The sequence below is a fragment of the Nipponia nippon genome, unplaced genomic scaffold, assembly GCF_047370975.1.
Source record: "Nipponia nippon isolate SJK-2023a ecotype South Korea unplaced genomic scaffold, ASM4737097v1 scaffold_4, whole genome shotgun sequence".
In the NCBI taxonomy this organism is placed as follows: domain Eukaryota; kingdom Metazoa; phylum Chordata; class Aves; order Pelecaniformes; family Threskiornithidae; genus Nipponia; species Nipponia nippon.
In genome coordinates this window covers 74,128,719-74,150,205 of record NW_028262358.1, presented here as the reverse complement: position 1 = coordinate 74,150,205, position 21,487 = coordinate 74,128,719, and the positions used below count along the sequence as shown (strand labels likewise).

The 21,487-nt window shown below is 39.3% G+C and overlaps 1 long non-coding RNA gene across 2 annotated transcripts; it reads right to left on the bottom strand.

Annotated features, from left to right (window-relative positions):
• Positions 1–580: 580 nt before the first annotated feature.
• LOC148053378 (uncharacterized) lies at positions 581–20,836 on the bottom strand. 2 transcript variants are annotated; one of them, XR_015708461.1, is made up of 5 exons: positions 17,787–17,859; positions 8,530–8,626; positions 7,447–7,577; positions 4,592–4,699; positions 581–4,071 (listed from the first exon to the last, which is right to left on the bottom strand). It is a non-coding gene; the product is annotated as an uncharacterized LOC148053378 (long non-coding RNA). The 2 variants fall into 2 exon arrangements; XR_015708462.1 differs by lacking the exons at positions 8,530–8,626; positions 17,787–17,859 and adding an exon at positions 20,704–20,836.
• Between the last annotated feature and the right edge of the window lie 651 nt (positions 20,837–21,487).

Below are 21,487 nucleotides of genomic sequence, written 5' to 3'. Positions count from 1 at the left end.
TTTAATTGCTTGGTTACTTGAAAGTCTGTGTCCCAAAGGCCAGCCTCACACAGACCCACTTGTGTGAACAGACCTGACAAATCACCTGTGTTTTTGAAAGGTTTAGGTCTAATTACATTTTCGTTCACTTTATTATTTAAGTAGATTTAGTATCCCTGGGACACTCCATGGCACCTTGTATTTTTTTTAGTGGGTGACTTTCAAAACTCTGTTATACTTATTAAATGGCATATTTTCACTCCTGACAAAACATTTGCAATTACAAGGAAATGCTTTTTTCATTTTCTAAAAATGTTACTGCACTGAGAAGGGACAGGAAGTATACTAGGATTTCTGCAGGATTTTAAGACTCTTTGTGCTGAACAAGCAACTATTGAAGTTCATTTGGCATTTTACATGTGAAAAAGACAAACTTCGAGGGAAGTTATTGCTTTTTAAAAGCCAGATTCAATTTCCACCTTAAAGTATCAAAGACTTGAATAAAAAAAAGCAAAACACCAAACCGGTAGTTGTTCTTTTTTATGTTTTTTTTAATTCTGTCTGAACCTATATGCTGCTTTATCTATATAGTTGTGCCTGACAGAAACAGATCCATGAAATATATAAGCAGAGCATTGAAAAGTCATCGTTATTTATTCAGAGGGCTGATCAGTCGTACAGCATTTTTATTTCTTCCGCACACAGAGAAAGGGTGGTATAGCCAGTCAATCTCCATCACATTCTGCTGATGTTAATTCTCCTGCATATTCTGTTTTCAATGTCAGCATTGCCTCCATTATGTCACTTGAAACCCAACATTTTCTTAAAGTCTGTGTAACATTTCCTCCTATGACCTCACCATACATCCACTCAAATGCCTTATCCAAAATTTAAATGAGATTATAATCTGGTGACTTCATTATGAACTTGACCTTATCTTTCAACAACTCTGTTGGATCCAGTGTTGGCTGAAGCTGTGTTTTCATCATCCAGCTGACTGGGTGGTGCTGATTTTAGTTTTTTTCTTTAGCACTTACATTTTACTGCAAGTCTATACACATATTATACAACTACAATAGTTGTCATTTCTATTCAGCTATCAATAAAGCATATATTCCCCTGACTTCATGGTTAGGTAAACAATTTTATTCTCTCGTAAATTTAAGTACTCTCTGAATGTCCCATTTAAGGCATTTGGGAATATTGGATAGTGTAGCAAGGAAGATATTTTTGAAGAGATTTGTATGGGAATTCTCAGAGTTAGGAGACAAAGAACCACGTTCCTCTCAAAAAATAGTTAATTTCTAGACAGGCTATAGTCACAGAGGTTACCCGAGAGAAGGGACAGGAGAAAAATGCAGAGACTTCTTGTTGTAACATGAAAAAACAAACATGTCTTAGTACTCAATAACAAGATTCAGACTTAGTGATCCCCAAAAACTATTAATGTTCTGAAACAATTAGTTACCATTGTATCTACTTTCTAATGAAACCCAGTAATGATTTGCCTGTGTTAGTTCTGGTACTATAACTGCATAAGAGATAATTACCAAATTATACATTTATATGAAAATATAAGGTTTTGATGAAAGGCATTTGAATGATAATGTAGTACTTCTCTTTGCAGGACTCAGTCATTAGCACATTCCATTCAGTTTTGGGGCAAGAGATGCCCTTGTTTGGGCATTCCCAAGGAATATTGGTATTTCCAAAGGAGAAGGAGGTAAGTAATAGTTTGGGGACAGAATTTTGAAACTACCTCTTATTGGAAGCTATCGATAAGAAATTCTAGAAGAACAGAAGAAGGAGCTGGACTTGCATTTCAACTTACCCTAAAGAAAAGTTTGGGGCATAAAGAGGAAGAGGAGTCAACAAATCTAGCCTTCTGTGAGGCAAGGTAAGGATACAGGATTTGCACAGAATGAGACCAACGAGGCCATGAAGAATCTAATCAGCTTGTCAGCTGCATACTGTGGGGTAAGAAGAACGTTTGGAGCTTTTCTAAGTAGTAGATATGTGCGTGCTTATATCTTCACTTCCACTCATCTCTTTCTAAAGCTTTTTCAATTGTGTTGTTTGCATTTGGTAAATACATTCTCTTTTTCTTTCATCTTAACCTAGCTTGCACTAAAGGTGATCTGAATATAATTGAAAAATTCAAAGGTCTTTCATTCCTTGGAGTAGAAATCCTTAAAAGTAGGTTAATGAACTGTCTCGTGAACTGGACTGTATTATCTCATGTTGTCCAGCTTTCAAATGATATTTTACGGAATATTTAAATTATAACAGAATGTGCCCCTGTACAGACCAGTTTGGGAGACGGTAATTCAGTTGTTTGTTGACAATAAATGTTGTCCAGGACTACTGTTATTTGGGAAATTTTCTTGTCTTGCAGTACAACAGTGGTGAGTGTGCCTCAACCACGTGGAACTAAAGGAAGTACAAAGCCAAATTAATCTAGAAAATCTAATGGCAGTTACAAGGCCAAATCTTCTATGTATGGGAAAGGGATTTGCACAATGCAAAAAAGTGTCCCAATGGCAGAGTAGATCATGTCATACACAAAGTACCTTTGTGGCTCTCAGTTTCCACTTTTTATGACAAAAGGTTTTCCTCAAAATATATAGGATGCCATGGAGACTGAGATAAAGCCCTTAATCCCTGCTTTACTGGTGCTGACAGAACAGATCTCTAGATGAACAGGTATGGGATGTTTGACAACCAGGAAGCTGGGGACTGACGTGGGCGAAACGATGAAAAGTTGCTTGTCTGTAGCAGCCCAGCTTCTCCTCATAATTATATCACAGGATATTAATTTGCTGAACTGGCTTTAATTCAACTTCAAAAATGTGGGCTTTAAGGCCTGCTTATCATCAAGCCCATGACTTTACAAAAAAACCCCAAAAAACCAACAAACAGTGAATGGTTTCATGCCTGGAATAGAAGAAAGTTAGCTCAGTTAATAACCTGAGAAAAGATTTATAGTTTACAGATTAACTACACAAATGCAGGGAAGTGTGAACTCTATCATCTTCTATGCACTTATCTTAAAATGCTGAGACAACTCCAAGGATTCTTCTTCCATTTTATTTTTCTTTTCTTCTGCTTCTCATTCTGTACACTTCTAATGCCACCTGCTTCTTGAAATATTCTTACTGAACACCAACAATTTTTATGTTAGAGTTGTATCATCAACTTATACTTGTCTGTGGTTGGATTATGTAGGTCACAGATCACTGGCCCATATCTGTACAGCAATGATGGTTCTGATAGGTGTGTTAGCTAAAGTGCAGTGTTTCACATACTGCTGTCAGTACTACCTGGTGCCGGTCTGGAGTGGTGAACTTTCAAGAGATCTCACTATTTCTCTGTGGTCATTGATGTGTTTCAATTGCAGTAGGTGCTAACTAGCATATGCTAAATCAAGGGAATGAAGGGAAATTCTCCTTTATAAGATTCACATCCAGCAGAGTTTCTCCTAGACTAATTCCAGGCAGAGCTACCATCCTTGCTCTCTTCCTCTGAGTGTCAGGAGGGTCAGGTGCTGGGGCCAGTCCTAGTAAGAAAAGGGGATGGTGTTGCTGGCATCCCCAGTAAGGGGCTCACCAAGTGTTACCAATGCTACATTGCACCTAGTAAATGAAGCAGGACCCAAGCTGACTTCTGATGAAGCCAGTGGTATGTTTGTGTCCTAAGTGCCTAAGGGGACACTGCGCTACTGTGTCACTCAGGGTTGTTCAGAATTCAGGATAACTCAGCTCCCAGAGCTAGAACAATGGAGATCTGACTGAATTAACCAATTTCCATTGCCTAATTTTGCACCTTTGACAAATTTTCTGAATTGCATTGTCACATATTTCTGGTGGAGATCCTACAAAATCTGCAGAAGAGGGCAACAAATAGCAGCTGCAGATAACTTATGTTTTAGTGCAGCATATTTCTTTGTGACTGTAAATTAAGGATAAGACATATGAAAGAAAAAAAAAGAGACACTTGTAATTGACCTCAAAGTGTTGTTGACTTCTCCTACTCTCCTCCTTTTAAGTAAGATACTTCTGTTTCCCTCTCAGGAGAGATAAATCGATGGTAATGCTGAAAGACAAAATAAAGTAATTATGTTTTCAACACAGATATTAACTTAGAGGTGGTCTCTTAGGGGCTAACACATTACTTGCAATTTTACTTTAAAATGACATTGTAATTGACTACTATTAATCTGCTTAATTTGTAAGGCACGGGTACTAAATAAATGATACAAATAGTTGTTCCTATTGATAAACGCTCAACTACCAGAAAAATTCAAGCTCAAAACTGATGAGACTGCTTTTTAGACAGTACTCCAATTAATCCAGAAGGAGTTGATTCCCAAAGCAACCTCTGCAGTCATTAAATAGTGTCTACTTACTGTGGAATTTACCGATCAGGGCAATTCATCTCCTACAAATATCTGCTTTGACTCAGAGTACACACCTCTCATGTATAAGCTAGAGAAGCATTTCTCTGGCTTTATTTATTAGGCCTTGGTTTAAAGTCAACAAAAAGATACCCACTGATTTAGCAGATTTTGGATTAGGTCCTTGGCTGCTGTGCTAAACAGCAGGGAAAACTATACCTTATCAGTATGTCCTATGTCTGGAATACGATCATGCAAACTGTACATAGTGTTCATACTGCTTCTTACATCTTGATAGAGTCCAGGGCAAGAGAAGGCTCAGCTGTGCTGCATAATGGAAAACAATGAATAAAATAAGTACATCAGGGTCTGTTGCACATGATACAGAAATACCACCACAAGGAATCCTGTTTCAGTGCTGGGCTTGCAAAACTCAGGCTATTCTCCAACACTCCTGATTGTGAACTTAAGCTCGTGCACAGATAAAACTTGGATCCAGCAGAGTCTATTGCTCAAAGCTCTGTGGGAAAGTCGGTGTCGTATTCCTGGGCCTGTTCCAGCCCCGGAAGCAGAACAGCTGTATTCATGATGTGCTTCATGTATTACTAAACACCCTGCTGGACATGGGGTTTTGTATCCCTAGCATGGATGATCAACAGAACACATATTACCTGCTCACAGATAAATGAGAGCTGGCTCTATTTGCCAAACATGAATCTGTGTTTCTAATGGATGTGGCACGTAAACTTCAAGTTATATATGGGATTTTTAGACCATAAACTCCATAGGATGCTTATTCTTTATCGTTAACACAAAAAGAATGCTGGCAAAAAAAAATTATTGTGGGTTCATCACACATAGAAAAAAAAAGCTGTAATATCTTACAGTTTTTAATAGTCTTTTGCTTTACTTTCATTGCATATTGAAAACAATTAGAATGTTGGTGTTTTACAGCATGACTTTGAATACTTCATTGCACTGCTGTAAGAAGACCTGAACCAAACTGTTTGAGATTAATGGGAAAAGAAACTAAAACACAGACAAGACAGTATAACAAGCAGTAAGTAAGAATAAGAGTAAATATATGAACTAGAAATAAATTAATAAATAAAAATAGTTCTCTATTGAGACAGGAAGCTGTGGAAAAACTGAAGAATCTTGTTAAATACAATTAAGGTAAGTCTCAAAGAAACAGAAAGATAAAGTTAAGGAGTGTTCATTGCCAATTGAAGATATTTGGGTCAGTCCATCAGTCCAAGCTATGGATTTATTTAATCATGTTGATTTGTTGAACTGCAGGCACTGGGATTCAATGAAGATAATTCTGAGATTCTTTGTATTGATACTATGATAGTAGTTTATTTTAAAATGCTGGCCACAGGAAAATCATTGTTGTCTTTAAAAGTATCCCTTAGTCTACCATTCTACTTCATGCAAATATGTTTAAAACAAATGCATAAATGTCAAAGGACATTAGAAAGACAGGGACTTTAAGTAGAAATTTTGTGTGAGTCTCTTGAATCTACTTGGAAATTCAAAGTCCCAGGAGCCTTTCATGATTCAGCTCACTTTGGATATTTAAAAATTGGCTGATTCGATAAGAAGAAACAATATTTGAATACTTTCATACATTCATTTCAAGACTAATATTCATTCCAGGCTAATATTAATGACAAAATTTGGCCTCTCAGTATAAGCTCTCAGAATAATTGCAGTATAGACTGATGAAGCTCCATTCCTGTTACTAGACCCACACATATTTATACCGTCTGGAGCTCTGGCTCAGCTACAGACACTTATGCACATGAATAACCTTTTCACATTAATATCCTCCTGAAGCCCGCAGAATAACACTTGAATAAAGAAAGACATGTTTATGCATCTATGGGGTCATACTTAATTCCCACCATGTCTTTATTTTTGAATATGTTACCAATCTATAGGTCACCGTTAAAAATTCCTGTGCACTGCAAGGCTTGTATTCAGGAAAGACGGTGTCGCAAACTCCTGTGTATCTCAGGGGATTACATCCTTTCTAAGGAAATAGAAAACTGTGGTGAACAGCAGCCAAGAAGTTACCTAGTGCAAAATTGAAACCAAAATTGCTTTTCTGAGATGAGGTAAGAAAGAAAGGGCTGAGAGGGAATGTTTGCCTGATCCAAACACACTGGCAGCTAGTTTGGTATTTTTATTTTGGTTTGTGGATCCAAAGCGTAATCCTGTTTTCATTGGTAGTGAAGATCTTGACCAGCATAGATAATTCTTGGATTATACTACCAAAATCTCAGCAGTTTGCCAGTTAACTCAAGCAGCTGCATTTCCTTTAAGAGAGAATTACCTGAAGATACATTGTCAACACTGATCTGTTCCAAGTCAGTTTCTTTTATTATTAGACCATTTAATTATTGTTTTTCTCTGTGATACTGGTTTTTATTATGGTTTGTACACTTTCCCAGAAATGTAGCAAATCATGTACAACTTGTAATAAAATAGAAGCCTGCAAGCAACATTAGAAATCATTCAGAAGGCAGTGAAAATAGAATATTTGTTTCTTTCACACTTTGAAAATACACAGCCAGACAATAGAAATCACAGATACTTTTCTTCCCTGTTTCACTCTAACCTAGACAGGTTCAACAAGTTCTGAAACTTGGGTGAAAGGGCAAGATAAGAAGTAGCTAGTTTGGGCCAGCCTGTGTATATTCATGGGGAGGGAATGCTGGCAATGAGTTTCCAAAGTAAAGAGGTAGAGACACAAGAGGGATGTGGTTGGGTGTAGCGGGACACTTGCCTGAGGTTTGGTATGAGAAATCCAAGGAAGAGCTTTCTTGTCGGTCTTGAAAACCAGTTCGCTAAAGGGGTGTCCTGAGTCAGGTGGAGTAATAAATGTCTTGTTATTAGTAGTATTTCTATCTTTGTTAAGATATTATTACTATTTCTATTTGTAATATTTGCAAGATGTCAAAATATTCAGGTAGGATACATAAATACCTTAACAAAGATAGAAATAACAGATCCACCATTTCTTCAGGAAAAAAAACCCCACACTAATTTTTCTGTTTGAGGACACTTACTTTGGCTGCAAAAGGTAGAGTTGTGGCTGTTCTTGCTTTCTGATAGAGTATTTCTTTGCTCTGTCTGTACACCCAGCATTTTATGGGTTGAACTAAGTCATTTCTCCTTTGCTGTATCTGGAGCCTGGTAGCTGGAGAAGAGTAAAAGAAAGGGCGGGAAGTTACTTATCTTGGTTTTCCTGCACATCTGAAAGTGTTTTGATATTCTGGTCCACACTGATGGCATGAATAGGCTTTCTCTTTTATCTTTGTCAAAAACTTTTTAGTTTTGAGATATCTGCTTTAACAAATTAGGTGTTCAGGAGAACTTGGGCTTAGGTTAAGTCTCTCACATCCAGAACACAGCCTGAATAATTTTCCTCCAATTTCCAGCTTGGTGTAACTTGTTAAGATATCAGTAATTCATCTTTTTCTCCTTTTCAAATGGTGACAAAATGAATGACCAGAACCTGCTCTCTGCATTGATTTGTAATAGCAGCTTTACAATGACCATCCCTAGACAGCCATTTAAAAGACATGAGATAAGAAATTTTAAAAATGGCACAGTGTGAGAATTTCACCATTCTTCTTGTAGAGTCTTTGTACTAGCTCTTCGCTTCTGCAGCAAAAGGGTTACCCATGTAGTTACTAAGCACAAATCTGAACTCCAATAAAAGCTCAAATTAACAGCAAAACACATGCAGCAAAATAAACTGAAATGAAAAGAATTATTAAAAAAGTAATAGTGAAGGACTCAAACTAATTTATGTATGTTTAGCTTCAGTATTCAAGTATTATCTATTCACTCGATGTTTGCTGTGCACTGTGTTTATTGTGCATTCTCTGTAGCTGCAAAGATAGGAAGGGGGCTTGAACAACAGGAAACGTAACTGCTTACCCCAGCCAGCAATCCTAACTGAGGATGATAATGCAAAAGAAGGATTGATCCTAATGGGAAACTACAGGACTTCTCAGGTGACCTTTCTCATGAGGTGAAAGAAACAGCACAATTATTTACAGAGGTACACTGCCAGGGGATTCCCTGAAGTGGTAAGACCTGGAGAACTCCTAGCAAGGGCTGGCACTATAAGCTGCAGAACAAACCTTATCTTCCTTTGCTCCTCCCGGTTTCCACCTGGTTTTAAATATGCTTTGATCTCCACCCCTGCTGTAACTGTCAGGAGGACTTTATTCTTAGTTCCTAACATAGAAGCAAGAAAAGAGTGTTAACCATTACTCTTACAATGTTTTAATGAAGTGAAACAAATAAATGCCTTAATCTAGCTAGAGATTTATTCACGGCGTTTTTGCTTTCTTGAAAGAAAAAAGTCAGAAGTAATGCCAGTCTGAGAAAATGAACTTGTGCTTTTACTACAATTGAAAAAAAAAGATTCCAACTTGCAATAGCAATACTGGCATTGCCCAGGCAACCTGGGCAATGCAGAAATGTAGGAATAGTTTCTAATTCAGCTTGGAATCAGCTTGCTCATGTCTATAGCATTCAAAACTCTATGAATTAATACTGCTGTCTTGTTTCATTAATGTACACTTATCACGTAACTGAGTTGTGGTGAGGAGGAAGCAGTGCTATTTTCCTTTAGGTTATGAGATTTGCGGAGGGAAGGTGTTGTTTCTGATTTTTTGGTGTTGTTTGTGTCTGTATAAGATGTATATTCCTCACTGATAATTAAACGTGTTAGCAGAAGTCTGTTAAAGAAGATGTATTTGAGTTATTCAAGTACAAAAAAACTTGCAGAAATATTGTGTTCTGTAATTTTCAGGAAGCTTTCAAAATGTTTACACTTATAAAGGGTTAGTGGGAAAATTTCCCACCGGTCCTTGCTGCTATAGCAATATTGTATGAACAGGAAGGAAAATGTTTACTGATTTTGTTTTTCTTTTCCAGTCTCTGTAATCTGCAGTGAACCATGCACTGAATTTCTGCCTCTGGTGGTCTAATATTCCCTTTTCCATTATAATATGCTCTGCAAAAGGCAGAATACAAATAACATTATAAGAAACATTTACTCATAATTTTACTCCATTTTTTCCCTTTCTATTCAGGATAGTAAAATACAGGCTAGCAACTAATGTATCTTATTTCTGAGCTGATAATAAGGGATGGTAAAGAGATGGGGGGCAGGGACCTGTCCATTTAGATAGTTTAAATTACAGCTTAATGGGCTAACTCCACACTAACCTAATTTTATATTCTTTATCCTCAGCTCTGTATTACTGATCCTACTCCCACATGGATTCCCTTGCCATTCAATATTCAGAAAATACTTCTCTGCTTTATCTTTTAGGGCCTAAATAACTTTCATAACCTTTCTATAAGAAGCTGACCTTCACTGTCTGCTGATTTCTCCTCTCCACACAACCACCCAACACTGAGAGGCATCGAGAGCATGAAAAGCGATACCCTTGCTCCAGCACGGGCATGTTTGCTGGGCTACATCAGACTCTGCCAGACAGCCATGGAAATCCCCTTCACACTGGATCCCTTAAAACTACACTGACCAAAAGTACTCATGAAAAAACTTTGAAGAATATCATGTAAGCCTGTCCTGGCATAGGGATATAAAACCTGACCTAAGAGATATCCTTAATGACAGATGTCTAAATCAGTATATTTTAGATAGGAGTTTTGGCTCTGGCACTGTTTCTAGCCCTTCTTCCCCCATTCTCCTTAGCAGTGGCCCAGCTGTGGGTATCCCCAACCCCATATCACCTTTGCTATTAACCACTTTTTCAAATGAGCTAAGAAGATTTGGGTGCTTTACTTCCATTAAAATGCAAAAAAAAAACCAAAAAAAAAATCTAATGTAACTTCATGAAAATATGAGATGTTTGCACAGTCAATGGCTTTGAGGATGCACTGGCCAGGATACACCCACTTTTTAGACTTTCAGATTAGGTATCTAATATAGGATCCTTTTAGATGCTTTTCCCGAAGGAGATATTAGCTTTTCCAACTTCGAGGATCAGTTTGTTATAGAAAAGGTCATTAAAGTTCCCTCACTTACGTTTTCTAAGAATGAAGGTTCAGATTCACTATAGAGTGACCCCAAAACCATCAGATTTCCTACAAATCGCCTCACGGTCTTACTGCTTCTGAATATCTCAACTGCTGAATCTTTAAAAAATGAAATAAGATGGAACCTAGTTAAATAAAATGGAACCCAAAGTTATTTTCCTTTCATTTCTAAAAGACTGAATGGTAAATTCACATTTCTGTCCTATGCTACTAATTTTCCTCAGACTGTTCCTCTCTCCTCTGAGAACTGGTCTTATCCTCTGGTTAATAGTTCACTGGTAACCACACTCACAAAAATTTGCAAGATATCAAAAAATATAATGCATTCACTTTTTTTTTTTCTTAAATATTGAATTATTTTAGTTCAAAAGGAATCTTCCTTATTGCAGTAATTTTTATTTTTATGTGCATATATCTTAGCTTCCTCTAATGGCTTGGAAATTTCAATTAAAAATTTCTGTTGGAGCTAATAAAAGAAATGTCATAACAGAAATAATCCATGCAATTTTATGCCCATACATTGACCTGGAGTTTCCCATTAAGCTACTAGCAGATGAGAGGTAATAATTTCCTTGCTGGATATTGTACCTCCCCTGAAAAGAAGGATGCGTTTAACTCATGCAGGTCAAATTTATTCCCAGTGTAACCTCACTGAAATCAGAGGAATTATATTAGAAGTGCAGTGTTTGCTGCATGAGTTTTATTTCCTCTTTCCTTCACTTGGGAGGATTTCTGAGATTCATTAACCTTTCAGAGCAAGTTTTATGCCAAGCATTCATTTTGTCTTAGAGGTTGATTTAATTTAATATTCTCTACAGCAAACAAAGCCATAGTTCAATTTGAACAAAACCTTAGGTCATCCCGCAGTGAATCACTTAACAGGTGGTTAACAGAAAGTGGTGTAAGACAGAAAAAGAAATACAGCAAAATTAAAATACCTCTGAATGTTCAAGAGAGGAACCAATTAGTAAAGCAAGTCAGCATGATACAGATGAAAGCACTGAGAATGATTCATCCAGCTGTTGATCCAGTTTTATACTAACATAGTGCAAACGCCTTGATGGAGTTGTGTTACTGTAGCTGGTATCTTGAGCCAGCAGTCTTACTGCAATTTAATGATACTCTTTAGTCCTCACAAGTGTGTCTAGCTGAAACTATTTTCCATGAATCTTGGAAGCAAGATTCAAATAATGTGTTTATTTCCATAAAACACGCACCCATAAAGTCTGACTGAATTTGAGAGTTTTTTTGACACAAAGCCAATACAAAAAATCTTTAGGTTTTTGATTTTCATAGAGAATCATTAATTTAACAACACCCAGTCTGGGATAATATGCTTTTCCTAAATAATAAGAAATGTTTTTGTACCAGAAAATAGCAAAATAGCTCTTTTTATATTCAGGTAGCTCAAGTCTCATATTCATTAGAAGCTACAAGCATATTAGTAGAGAGTAGGAAAAAATACTGTCCACTTTTGTAGGTATCATCTCCCCAAAAAAGCTCAACAAACTCCAGAAGTTTAGAGCCAGGATTAAACTTCAAAGCAATTTAAAAAGTCTACAATGTGGAAATATGAGTTTGAATCAACCAATTAACCCCCTGTTAAACTCTACCCTGAAGTCAGACCATAACTTAAGCAGCCATTTAATAATCTATTCCTAATAGCTTCCATCATCTGAACTGGAGTAATCTGACTTTTTTTTTAGCCCAGCTCCCATTACAAACAGGGTTTATATGATCACAGTGTGCTTGTGTGACACTAGGTTTCTCTTTCCATTTACTTCTGAATTCGCTGGCCAGTTTTAAGCCAAGTTAACTGAGGGCTGAGTTATCTGAGTTCCCACAAATTTTATGGAAACAGGAACTAAGCCAGAGAAGGGAAAGCTTATAAAAGCCTCTGTAAATACCCCAGCTGAAGGAAAGGCTGTAGTATCAGTTTGTGTACTATTAGGCACCAGAAAAACTGTATAGGAGACAGACATTTTCTGATACCCTTTGCTGTGAATGGAGCTTCAGCCGGAGCTCACAGAATCCATGGCAGTGCCCAAATCCACACGAAACCTCAGTTTGTTACTCCTGGATCACTGTTTCTTGGTGGTACTATTGCGGAGTTTACAACGCAGATTTGTGCTATGGGAAATGTTAAGTTCAGCTTCCCATCTGTTTGAATATTTCTGTGCACTCTTACGAAGTAGGATTGTTTAGTCTTCATTGGCTCCAGAAAGGGGAATCCCTGCGCAGGAAGCATGGTGTCCTTCCCGGGAAGGAGGATGTAGGATCTGTCCCCCGCCTGCAACGACCACCAGGCAACTGGCACAGCGTATTTGGTCCCTTTGCTGGGGTCAGTGGTTCCTGGCTTTTGCCTTCTGGGGGACAAAGACTTTGCGATTTCCTTGAAGGAAGCAAGTTGTCAGCTGTTTTGTTTCTGGTTTCCCTGCCTCCTTCCCAGCAGCCGCGGAGACATTTCTCTGTCTATTTTGCTGCTGTAGTCTAGGAAGCGTTTTCTGGCTGAGCTGTCTGCTTTCCACTTTGCGCAAGAAATCTCTGCTGTATACAGTACATTTTTAAAACACTACAGAGATTAGAGCGTGAGTTCTGGACCCAGATGTCTATCCTGCTTTCAAGTCAGTAAGACCCCACTTTCTGCTTCTATAGCCCTCACAGCCCCATTGGGAAATTCCAGTAGCACCACCGGGATCACAAACCTGAGTATGGAAGCTGCTGGAGTATGAATGCACAGACCTTCACATTTGGTATGAAGGCCAGGTGACGATGATTTCATGTTTACATAATTTTTCTTCTGCTATGTGAAACATAGTAGCAAAAAGTAATAGCAACTCTAACCATCCCTGTAAAACACCACCACCATTGTTGAGCACTGCCAATTTTTCACCAACCCTTCATTTTTGCTTTGTTTAAATTCATTAAAGGACTGCAGGTTCCTTCAGTACTATCTGCAGTGTTCAGCACTTCACAGTGTAGAAAAAAAGTGAAGACATAGTTAACTAAATGCCAGCTAAATAAATGCTAGGAATAAACCCCAAGTATTAGTAGCTGTCAGAAATAATCCTGGTTGAGTAATCAGTAGGGGTTGACATGCAATATGTCAACAAATGCAGTATGAAAGAGTTGTTATTCTGCTTAAGATAGTTATTAAATGAAATTAAATATTTCTTTGAAATAAGCATCCATTCACAAAGGTTATTTTAGCTAAATATCAGTTGGTCATTTCAAATCTTTTGCTTTTTCATTACTTAAGAAATAGCAAGAAAATCCCACCTTTTCAAGCCTTGTTAAATCCTTCCTTCAGAGAATGCATGTAAATACAGCTCGGTTTATATTCCAGAGGGTTTCAGTAAGGATTTTTCAAGGTATATGTTAGTTCTCTCCTTTCAGTGATGAGGATTCAAGAGTGCAACCACTGATATAAAAATGTACCAACTGTTTACAGTCAACACTGAGATGTTAAAATAATAAGGATTTTGTTTTCCTCTTCTCTGTTTTGTGGCACGATTTTAAGGGGCTTCACACAAAATGTCTTAAGGAATTTTTCTCTTGTGAAAAAAAAGGGAACAGAAATGAAAAACATTCTTGTAATTGACTAACAGCTTCATGTGAGCATTAGTGTTTGAATGGAGGCTGAGACCTGAGCTGTTGCTGGATGTTAAATAAGAAATACACTTTTGATTTGTTTTTCCTCTTAGCTACAGTGATGGAGAAACGTAATGCAATAAGTGCATTCTGTTGTACCATCCATGACCTCAATGGAGAGGGAGAAAATGGGCTTTTGCTGTCAGCTTCTTGTCCTGATACAGATTTGAGTTTTACTCCAACATTACTTCCAGTCTAATTGCATTTGACCCGGCACTCTTGCTGTGCTAGTGTCAGTCAGCATAACTGGAGGCCTATGTAACAGCTAGTATTTATAGAATAAGTATAATTGCTTGCTAAGCCCTAGAAGCATCAGCCTTATGAGCTTCCTCATTTTCATTAAAATACATGTTTCTTTCCACCTGCCTATGGAGGCAATACAAACGAGGTATTTATGTGCCCTAAGTGGAAGGTGTCTGCACTGAGAAATGAAGCTAGGGAAGTAAAAAAGTTTGCCCCAATTATTGTAAGTTTAAATTAAAAACAGCAGCTTGTGGTCAGGTGTAAAAACTAGTGCATATGTTTACTAGCAAAATATTGATACATGCAAATTGCTGATGTCCGCATGTTTACATCTTAAAATCACAGAGCTGTTTATATGTTTGTGCAGCTTAGGGAATGTTCTTTTAATTACGTGCTCCCTTTGATGGGGATAAATGCAGTGCTCAACATGCAAAGTTTTGTTTTTGTGCCATTACAAAGCAAAGTATCTAGATCTGTTTGCTTGCCTTTGCATACTTGCCTAAGTTTTTGTTCAATTTGAGAGGGCATTTGGTGTTTCAGAATGAAAACCTGCAAGTCACTCTTCTCTGGTATTCTGTTAACACCTGAAACCACACATAAGCTAGACCTGCAATAGTTCGGGGCAGAGTTTTATTGCTCCAATATCAGGATATTCTATACACAATAAAATGAACATATGACTTTCATATCCCTAAAGTGATGCCTGGAGCAAGTTGCAGTATTAGTGCTTTCAGGCTCAGTGCTTCATGGTTCCAAGTACATCTTTAAGGATGATCAGCAACCTCAGCTTAGGGTTTGTGTATCCATGACAGCTGAAAACGTAAAACATTTTGCAGTAGCAAGCTTTGCATTATGCATATCCATTACTCTCCCAACTTGAGGAAAGACAGCGTGTGGGTTACGGCATGAGGCTGTGTGTATGCTGACCTCAGTTCTCTCTTTCCAGTCATTTTTATGTAATAAATCAAAGCCAGCTATCTTCAATACGCAAGCTGTTTCATTTTCACAATGCAGCCTTTCCTTTCCCACTCAAACTACAGCGTACCAAAAAGCCCTAAACCAGCAGGACATCCACAGCTATGTGTTGATTCACATATGTATTGAAAATCTGAAGGTTCTTGTCTCTTTTCAGTCAAGATAATTTAAAAAAGGAAATGATCTGTAGAATTTTACTATTCAGGATTCTATTTCATAAAATAAAAAAAATGAGACAATGCAAGATCCACCTACTGGGATCCTTTCCTCATATAGTCCTGTGACTTCCCTGTGATTCATATTCCCTGGGATTCCACATCTTTCCTCTCAAAAGAAATCTTATGTTCTGCATTTTAAGCTTTAGTGTAAGATACTCCCGAATAGTATCCCTCCTTTTCCTGGATGCTCAGATGGAAGTTTTTAATTATTAAAGAGCATGAGTTCTAGGTTTCTGGTAGGTCATGCCTTTCTTTATCTTTGTGTTTATACATTTTTTTTCCAGTAAGGACTCTATTTTTGTCCTGGTGCAACATTGAACATATCACCAGCACACAGCAGTGCACGCAGGGCTGTGTGAGCCTTGAACCTCAAAGGGACTGCTAGGTGAGCACAGCTGTGGTCCCTCTGATTATATGGCAAAGTGGCTTAGGGCTCCTATATTTTTTTTCTGAAATCCTAGGCAGAAAATGGCTGCATGAAATGCAAAGCATGTACGCTGTAAGCCTGCTTAAGTTCTGAATGCATCAGACTTTCAGCACACGAGCAGGTGAGTTTTCCAGCTCATGTACGTTGAATCCAACAAATCCAGCTCTGCAGTGTATGGATAGCAGAATGGGCAGTCCCAGAGGATTCATTTTCACATAGAGAAGTGTGATATGTGTGGGGCTTGCTGTGTGCGAGTCCATTTTCCCGCACGTCAAGCAGTCAGGTCAGATCTACTGCCAGACTTTCTGCAGCCCCTTGCAAACCCCGGCAGGAAGCTGGTAGAGAGTGCCTCTTGCCCTGCAGCTGGCACAGTAAATGTGCTCCAGGCTTCAGCATTCTGCTGCTTCTGCAAACTGCATCCTCAGAGGCAAATGTGTTCGCCTTCCCTACAGGTTTGGGTGGCCCCATCTCATGGAGGTCATACACTTCTGCTCAGCAGAGATGTGGGAAGCACAGAGGAATCTGGTTTTGGCCAATACCTCCAGTTTGGTTTGGCAACCAAGGGCATGAAGGACACCTTCTGCATCATGAAAGGGGTATGAAGTAGGAGCCCAATGTGGAGCCCTGGCCATCACTGTTCAGTGGCTTCATTAACCACATGCTTCTCATGCATGGTGGCATCTGTGTGGGACTCTGCATGTTCCTCAGGTTCCCCAGGACTCCCAGCTGTCGTGTTTAACACAGGACTGGTCTGAGGTTTTGCTCCTGACTTTAGGAACACAACTCTTCCCCCAGTGAAAACAGTACAATGCCAGATGAATGTCAAGGTTTTGCTCTTCACCTTCTAAAATATCTATGAATCTTACAAAAGCTTGTAGTGCTACATTTTTAATGTGCACCACATCTGTACATCTCTGGAATGATCTGTCTATATGAACAACAGCTGAAACACCTCATTCTGTACAGCTGCCAAAACCCTTTATGTACATCACATTAGTCAACACAGAAGGAACTGGTTATTTTTATAAGGAAAATGCCACCAAATCCTTTTTCAAATATTTAAAATATTTTTGGCAAATCACGTTTTTATAATCCTTATACAGCTGTTTCATACTGAAATAAAACATAATACTGTACATGATGAACATCCCAGAACCTCCCCTCTGATTTTATTAGCTCCTTTGCACAGACAGATGAGACTTAGCACAAAAAAACCCAAATAGTTGTGATATAAATCCACATTTCTATATGCAGTCAGCTTGTTATGCACCACATTGGCAGCATCAACAGCTCTAAAGTATGTACAGCTAAGGTAGTGTGAGACCATACCACAAAAGCATAGCATGGAGGCACCCAAAAGGTGAGGTGAAAAGAGAAGTGGAAAAAATGCATGGTCTTTTATGAAACTGCTGGAGGCTGGTTTCTCTCCTGGTACTGATCGGACAGTGGTGAGTGACTAGGGTTGCTGCAGGTATCTGACTGCCCCTGTACTTCTGCTGTAAAAACACCTGCAAGATGTGATCTGTGGGGTTGGTATGAGTGAATGTAGGTGTGGTCAAACCTGATCAGAGAAGACCGTACTTTTTGTTCATTTTGCTGAAGTGAAACATGTGCCGCCAGCAAGACTGATACTTTCTGCCCTAACAGCCAAGACACCAGTGATCACTCCGGTGCAGCATATCTTCCTTTCATTTCACTTTTTCTCTTCTTTTCTTCTGTGTCTTTTTATTACCCAATGGATCAAATCGCACTGTTTTATACTGTTCCAGAATACCCGTGAATACAGTGAATACATTTACTCTAGACTTACACCAGCAGGACTGGTAGCAGGATGTGGCACGGTTTTTTTGTGAACACCCCGAACACTTCCTTTCTCTGCCCTCCCAGCTGGGTAGCTTCAGAGCCTGGCAAATGAGAGGCACTATTTTTAATGTCTCATTCAAACAGCAATGTGGTAGAAGTGGCAAATAATAGTTGCTTTCAATACAGGAAATAACACACAGTGCCACTGTTCCTATTTTATGAACTATATTAAAAAATCTCTTCGTGTTGATTGTAATAATTATTTGCGCTACTCCAGCCTATAGACGTCTCATTTAAAAGTTTACTGTTAATCAATGATGTATTTAGATCAATTTTTTTTCTGTGCGTATGTCTGTGAATTTTAATATGCTAAAGAACCTAATCGGTAGGGAGTAAAAGGTGATTTAGAAAATAAGTTTTTTAAAGTCCTTCAAAAAAATAGCATATATAAATAATATGCTGAAAACATTATTTAATAAGGTTGCCCAATCAAGCACTAAAATGTTAATTTTGCATGGATATCCTTGATATAGAAGAAAGGCATTTATTTTTTTCTGAAATTGGGGCTGAAATAGACAATTTTCCTTTAAATGGCAAAAGGCGTGCATTAATACTGAGGTTACCATGCCAGTCAAATTCTAGTCCCTGCTCTGAGAGACAAAGACATTGCATACTACAAAGGTATCAGAAAATAACTTTTTAATATGGGAAATGACATACCTTATTCTCAGCTTTGTTCCAAGAAATGGGATTTGGGTTGATTTTTTAAAAACATTCAAAAATATAATCAGCCAGAGGAAAGCATTCTGCGTGAGAACATGGAAATTTGGCAGAGAAACAAGCAAATAGAAGCACACTGTTACACTGAAGTGTTGGACAACATTAATAATGGGATGTTTCAAATATCATATAAACAAAAGTAATGATACAATTAGTTAAATGCTTTTCAAATGAAAGAAAAATAAAGTTATCAAACCCCCCTCTGAGACAGGAGGCATAATGTGTAGGGAGGTATGGTCCTTCACATTCGACCTCCAAGCACTGGAATGCTCTGTGATGCCCAAGCTGTCGGAAGAGAAAGCAAACTCAGAGACAGATGGGGAACAGGGTTAGGATGGAGCTTAAAGTCTTACTGAGCAGAGGAGTATCCATCTAAACAGCCCTTACTTTCCTGCTATAGAGGGAAAATAGACACAAATAACTGCTAGCTGAAGCCTCTAGTAATCACAATGTGGGATATTCAGCACAGTTGCCTTTACAAAAGATCTGTGTGGAGAAACACCCATTTTCTACTCTGGGATAAAACTGCTTCTAGGAGTCAGATCATGAGATTTTGCATTAATCCTTTCTTTTGCAAATTATTAAAGCACTGTGCAGAGCGTGTGTTTGCATTGCTGGCAACCTTATCATATACTGGGCCAAGTACATAGGGTCTGTGGAAACCTGCTGAGAAAATCCTGAAGAAAGCCTGGTGCCCTAATGATGGCAGAGCTGCTGCAGAGAACAGAGGAGGTGCATGCCCTCCTCACATCCTTGCTTTGCTGGTTGGCCCCCTTTTATATTTGTGGATATAAAGAAGCACACCCAGACCCGTGCAGGATCTCCAGGAAGAAAAAATTCTACAGGGATGTCTTCCCAGAGCTGCTTTTATCCCTAAGCAGTCTCTTATGAGGCAAACAAACCCGTGAGCTCCCAGGCCAGCCTAAGAGGATGTTAATTATGGCTGCTATAAATACAGCACAGCTCTGGATTGGTTAGTGTTTTTGTTCTTTTCACCTTTATCTCAGAGAACAAGAGGCTGAGGAAGTGCATAGCCTGTCCCTGACCTGTGCTGTCCCGGATAGCACTCTTCCTCCCTGACCGGAGGAAGAGTCTCCATGTGGAGCAGAGAGAGGTCTGAGGGGAGAGGTGGGGGAAGAAGGGTTGCAGAGCCAGAAATGCCCTTTGTCCACATAGGAGCAGAAAGATCAACTAACTGTGAAACTGTTCTTTTGGCAAACCGTGCTTCCTTTTTCACAAAGGTTGCGTTTTCTCACAGAGATCAGGACACAAGAAATCCCCACTTCACTGTCTGCTGTTTGATGCCAAGCATTCAACCAAGAGCTTGATAGGTACTTTGTCTTATAATGGTGTCTGAGCCCTTTGACAAAAAGGTACAGCTTCCTACCAGAGGCCTCTTCTACTTTTTTTTTTCTCCAGGCTGAAATTATTATTCTTCTACAGAAAGTAAAGGTTTTTGCCTCCCTTCCCATAAAAATTCCACCCACTTTAACAGGAAAAGAGGAAACTTTATTCATCCTATTTCTGGTTCCCATCCAAACCTTCACAATCTCGTAACATGTTTATCCTGGAAAACAGGGAAATATATATATTTTGCCCATATTGCAGATGGAGAATTAAGGCAGAAGCGGACTAAACATCACATGCTGAGTGGAGCCCAGCCCAGCAGCCCCAGGATTGACACTGCGGTTCATGAACCTGAGCGAGAGCTGTGCTCAAGCTGCTGCAGAGCAGTGAGGGAGAGATGCTCTGACAGTCAAACACCCACGCTGCGAGTGTCTGTGTAGACCTAGAGCTGCTGCTCTCACCATCACCCCATCGGTGATACCCAAACAGGCTCAGCTTTAGGGTCCCTCTCCTGGATAAAGGATCCAGGTGATGTGTAGCTACAAAAATGCCTTTAATAGTAGGCGTAGCATAGTCCTGACTGTCTGTAGGTCAAATACAGGCTGTGGGATGTGCCTGGTCTGCCCTGGAAGATGAAGGAGGGAGAGTCGTGCAGGGAACGAGCCCTTTCCCTCTCTGCTTCATGACAGACCCTGGCTCCCTTTCTCTCTTCCCAGGCAAGCATGGCTGGGCTGTGAGCGCTCAAATCTACCTCCTCTCCTCCTTCCCATATGAAAGCATTGCTCTCCCCTGCTTACCTGTCCCCCCGCTACTCCCGGCAAGCGAGCAGAAGGGTAGGGTTGGCAGCAGCAGCTCCTGCCGCAGGGATGTTTGAGGAGGGCTGCTCTGTTCCTGGTGGGGAAAAGCAGAGAAGGAGGTGGCTGCCAAGGCAGGGGAAGGGGGATGCGGAGACAGATGGCTGTGTGCACAAGGAGCACTGCCTGTATGGGGAACAGCGTGTGGGAGGTTGCACAACTCGGAGCTGCTCCCCCCCGAAACAGTCCAGGCTGGATTACTCCTGTGAACACTTAACACGATGATAATAATCTCCTTCCCTCTGCAATTATGCCAGTACGTGGTGGCCACACAACTACTGACCTCCTGACATGCTGTATCTCTTCTTTCTACCCTTTGGTTTTGATTTGGGATTTTTCTGGATGCAACACTCCTTTCTGATTATTCTGGAAGGACTTGGGGGATTTGTAACAGTAATAATGTATGGTAGGTTTGGCTGGGAAAATTCTGTTTAACAAAAAATGTTGAGGTTTTGAAACTTATTTTTGTTATGTGTTGGAATAAAATCAAAGTTTTCCAAAAACTGTTTTGGAAACTGAGCAGAGCAATCCGTTAGGGACCCACTGGGAGGCAGGAGGTCCTCGTTTGGAGCTGAGCACAACAGGATTATGGGTCTGGGTCTCTCCTCCCCTAAAAGTGGGCCCTAGGCAGGGACTATTCAGAGGTGCTGCTCCTTTGTTCTGGTTCAGACTAGAAATTCCATTCTGAACCTCATTACGGAAAACCAATATATTTTCATTAGAAAAA